Source organism: Mus caroli, chromosome 5 (assembly GCF_900094665.2).
Source record: "Mus caroli chromosome 5, CAROLI_EIJ_v1.1, whole genome shotgun sequence".
NCBI lineage: Eukaryota > Metazoa > Chordata > Mammalia > Rodentia > Muridae > Mus > Mus caroli.
This window is the reverse complement of record NC_034574.1, coordinates 84,482,284-84,487,653: the sequence shown is the minus strand read 5'-3', so window position 1 is coordinate 84,487,653 and position 5,370 is coordinate 84,482,284.

Sequence of the window (5,370 nt, the reverse complement as noted above, 5' to 3'; positions counted from 1 at the left end):
AGAGAGAGAGAGAGAGAGAGAGAGAGAGAGAGAGAGAGAGAGAACTTCTAGCAAGGTCTGTAGCAGCACCACAGACCTGGCCACTTCCACTGTAACGGCTGAGGTTCACTCCAGTCTGTGAGTTCCCTGAAACATGTTAGTATTTCCATAATAAATTCTTCATTTGGCTTAACATGGCTCTGTTTGAATTTCTTTAACTTGGAACTAAGTGACTGAGCTGTGTCCTGAGTTTGTAGGCAAGAGTTTCTTAATGGAAAAACAAAACCAACCAAACAAAAAACAATGGCTGTTGTCTTCTGTGAAAGGGTTATTTTCAAATAATGTATAAAAGTAGGGTCACTTCTAGCATCAGAATTCCATCTTCACTATCCAGCAGTGCAGGACTGCTCGGAGAAGGAGTGGGGCATTCAGAGAGCACCCCTGAGCACCACTGCACCACATGAACTGTGCCGCCACTGGTGAGAAACCTACAAAGGAATAAGGCATGGTCTCTCTAGAAGCACAACCTATCTGAGTGGGTGAGTAAGTTATATACTGAAAACTGAATCATTTTATGCTGTTCATGTAAATGTCAAGTTCACTGCAACACCTAAAAGCCTGGTAAAGCATTATTTTGGATTTGCCTATTAACATGTTCATAGAGGCAATGAGCATGTGATTCTGCAAGGACATGAGATGAACACTTTGTCTGCAGCTGTAGACATTAGAATGCAAGGCTACTCAGTCTTGGGACTCTGGATCTTAGAGCATCCTCCTAGGCCCTCAGCCTCACTCCCAAAGTTACAGCCATGGCTTTTCTGAATCAAGAGACTTGAATTTGAACTGAGCTACACAGTAGTTATCCCTGGGTCTCTAGATTGCTAAATATCTGTTGTGTAACTTATCAGACACCACAATCACATGTATAAGTTCCCTTAATGTTCCCACTCATGTACCTGTTGACATATTCTATCAATTCTGACTCTAGGGAGCCCTAACACAGGTGGTCTGAGTCATAAGGTACACACCATAAAAGAGGGTGACTTGGAAAGCTTAGGGAGCCAAGGACTTTGATGGAGGTTAGACCTACATTGGTGATTTGCTCTTCAAAGATAAAGGTCTTTGTCTCAGATCTAAGTTCTAAATATTCCAGAAAGCTGCGGTAGTTAAGGTGCCAGTGGGTATTGCTAGGAGAGAATAGGAGGGGAGAAGAAAGCAAAGATTTCATGCCTCATCCTGCATTGCACTGGTCACCATTGGGAGAGTATGTGGGCACACTCACCAGAAGGTGAGGTGCTCCTAGGCCTGAGGAGAGAACATAGTTCCCTTCTGCAATAAAATATTTAGGCAGTTTATACTTTCCACTCGTATCAGTGCCCCCAGTGTGAGCAAATGAAATGAAAGTCAGAGCAAAATGTTTGGGTCAAGGGTTGGGGATGGTAGGTGGCAGGGCATTTCCCCAGCATTCACAAAGACACATTTGGAGTCAAATATCCTTCGATTGTTCTTTAACTTGTTTGGTTTTACAAGGTGTTTCTTTGCAGGCAAAATAAGCCTGAAATGCCCCAACTTTTTGCTTCAGTTTCCTGAGTACATGGATTGGAGACATGCACCAGCACTCCCAGAAATAATATTACTGTTGACACACTACTTCTTATTTGACTAGCATATATTAGTTAATTGATTGATTGATTGATTCATCCATTCATTTATTTATTGTCTGTATTTGAAACTAAGCCCAGGGCTATGTCACTGAGATATATTTAGGAGGAAATATTCAAAAGAGGGACCTGAAGGATTGTAAGAGCCAGAGGTGGTGGATGGCTCCAGGGAAACAATGTCTTCCAGACACAACAGGACTGGTGAACTCACAGAGATGGTGGCAGCATGCTTAGGATCTGCAGAAGTTCAAGCCGGATGTGGTCCCAGCATTAAGAGGAGAAACTGGATATGGGGTCTGTTTCCTAACCAAGGATCTATTTGCAGTTGATACCTACTGGCTAAGGGAAAATCGGTTTTTCTCCAATGGTGAGTCACTGCTTTATCAACCACACTTCATGCCAGTTCCTATGCCCAAGAATAGTTGGCCAACACAAAATGAATTCCATGTTTTTATGTTACCCTGTTTTATTTTTCAGAATCTTTTGTCTTATTAGTTTTATTTGTTTGCTTGCTTTTGTCTTCCTTTGAGAGAGATACAGGGAGAGAAAGAGAGAGGGAGGGAGGGAGGGAGGAAGAGAGAGAGAGAGAGAGAGAGAGAGAGAGAGAGAGAGAGAGGGTGATGGTGAAGAACTGTGAAGAGTTAGGGAAAGAGAACAACATAATCAAAATATATTTATATGGAAAACATTTTAAATAAATAAAATATGAAGGAAAGAAACAGCTTGAGCAAAATTTTATAGAGGAAAATGAGGATGTATCCAGTGTCTATGACTTAGAGACCAGGACATTTCCTTAAAGAGATATTTATTTTACAGTAATCAGCATATAACTAGCTTGATCATTCCTTCATCCATCTAAACGTTGTTTTCAGGGATGTAGTAGGTGCCAAGTACTGTCAGCCCTAGATTTATACCAATTACATAACAGTGAAAATGTTAAAAAAAAAAAAAAAAAAAANAAAACCTCTGACCTCATGGCCTTTCTTTGAGTGAATCTGGTCTTTCATAACATAGAATGTAAGTGAGATGTATCCAAAAAAAAAAAAAAAACCTGTTACTGAGGGACATTATTATCAGATTTTAAATCTATAATTTTTTCATTATTTTCAAGTGTTTTAATTAAAAAAAAAAAGCTAAACCATGTCTTAGAGTCTTAAAGGGAAGGTGAACCTTCACCAAAGAGCCCAACATATAGGATGATTGGGTGATTTCCAGGATCCTCATTAATTGACATATTTTGCAATGACTGCCAAAGCACCCATGCATAACTATGGTTACTCAGTCTAAAATTGGCTTTTAATACTTCTGTTCATTAGGCTTGAAGAACGCTGGGGCTAGACTTGGGCACCTGCTATTCCTCAGAGTCCTTTATGCGTCAATACAATTCCTTTTCCCTTAGAGCAACCAATTCCCATATGATTCCCTTTGCCAGCCAAGCATTAATGCCAGAACATAATGTGCAATTACTCCACTCTTTGCTAACGTTACCAGACGCTAGGAATGTGTGTGTTATCATAACATCTAGCTGGCCCTTCTGCAAGCAACTCATTCTTCCCCAGTCCCCATCAGCTGCTGACATTTATGGAGTCTAAAATCCTTTATAAGGAAACTATAAAATTATACAACTCTGAAAACTGTATCATTAGTTATGTCAAATAATAAATAATTAAAATTATTGCTGGACAAAAATATTGTTGCTGGACATTTGAAAGGTGGTTCTGGTTGTACAATTGGTCAACAGTTAGAATCAGGATTTATATTTTAAAAGAAATGTTGACCAACCATGTTTTCAAAGGATTTTTCCCTGCATGATTTGTTTCTTTCGTTGAAGCTTAAATTATATAATAGATAAGTGTGGGACAGGTACACAGAAAGGCTCCTCCCCTTTATATTTTGTCTTTGGTCTATTTGAAGTGGCAAAATGTTTCACAAACACCAAGCTCCTTAACATTGTGTGCCATGACAAACATAATTATTTCTTACACAGTGGAGAAAGATTAATAAAATGTTCTGAAACTGTCTCACTCAAGCTGGATAATGGTGTTCATTGTTCTGAGTTTTAGGGAAAAAAGTAAGGGAAAATCTTGAACTTGATTTGATCTCTAGATCCACTTTTGAAACAGTGCAATGTATGAAGTAATTAAAGTAAACTTTATACTTTATATTTTTAACATGCTAGGAACATTTTGTCTACTCAATGAACTGGAAGCAAAAATTCTAAAATGTCACTTAGAAATTTTCTTATTTGCTTGGTTGGTTTTTATTTGTCTCACTCTTTAAAACAAGAAGAATGTGATCTTGAATTATTGTGCAAACCCTTATTTGCCTCCTAACTCTAACTGGACTTCCAAACATTTGAACTCTTAACCACATAGTACTCTCAGACACTACTCAAATGTCATGGGGAAGGGGAAGCTAGCCTCTGGTCTATCGCAATGTAAAGGTCATGAGCATATTCTTTGTTTAGACGTTAGGCCTTCAATTGCTACCCAACCTTGAGGTCATGGGTAGACTCTTTAACCCTGCTAAACTCTTCCTCTACAAAGTTGAAATAAATGGTGAATAGGGCAAGCTAAGAGGAACCAATGAGATTACAACAGTTAAATGCTTATTGAGATACTGGGAATATTTCTTTGTCTTCCCCCTTCCCGGTTACCCTTCCACACACACCCCAATCCTATCTGCCCTCTCTTCCTTCCCCTTTGCCTCTATGAGGGTGCTTCTCCAACCACCCACACATCCACTCCATTACTCACTCACTCCCACCCCACTGCTCCAGCATTTCCCTTATGCTGGGGCATCAAATCTCCATAGGACCAAGGGCTTCACTTCCCATTGATGTCAGACAATGACATCCTCTGCTACACATGTATCTGGAGCCATGGGTCCCTCCCTGTACAGTCCTTGGTTGGTGGTCTAGTCCCTGGGAGCACTGCATTGTCCAGCCAGCCAACATTGTTCTTCTTATGGGGTTGCAATTCCCCTCTGCTCCTCCAGTCCTTCCACCAGTTCCTCCACTGGGGTCCCTGAGCTCATGGTATGTACTCACTGATAAGTGGATATTATCCCCAAAGCTCACAGTGTCCATTATACAACCCACAGGCCATATGGAGTTTAGAAGGAAGGAAGACCAGGGTGTGGATACTTCAGCCCTGCACAAAGAGTGGCACAGGATGATGGTGGGAGGTGGAGGAAGGGGGACCTGGGAGGAAGAGAGGAGGGAGAGGGGGAAAAGGGGGACAGAATCGGGTACTGGAGGGGACTGGAAAGAGGTACAGAGGGTCAGAAATATTTCTGACCACTGGGAATGAATGGTTATCATTACTGTTGGTTATCATTACTAAGATCACTAACAGCAGTGTAGGTGTTAGTCATGAAAGCCAGATGCTCTTCTCTCCAGTTGAATGGCCACGCAGGTGCAGGGCAAGCTCACTAAGTGATTAGGGGTCTGTGAGTCCTCTGGAAAAGAATGCTGTTCTATGCCAGATAGAAGAGCCTGTGTTTAGGTGCAGCATTCAACCTCAGGGAGCAGACCAAGGATGCTGACTCTTCCATGAGTTCGCCTCCATCCTATCTTTCTATAGTCCTTTCATTAGAGAGCATGAGAAAAAAACATGATGTGGTGCTAGTGGAACTAAACACCAGGACTAGTGGGTTTTAAACGTATGCTGGGATGGATGCAAGCTAGGTACTTTCCATGAGCATCAAGGATGGGCTCAAAAATCATTTG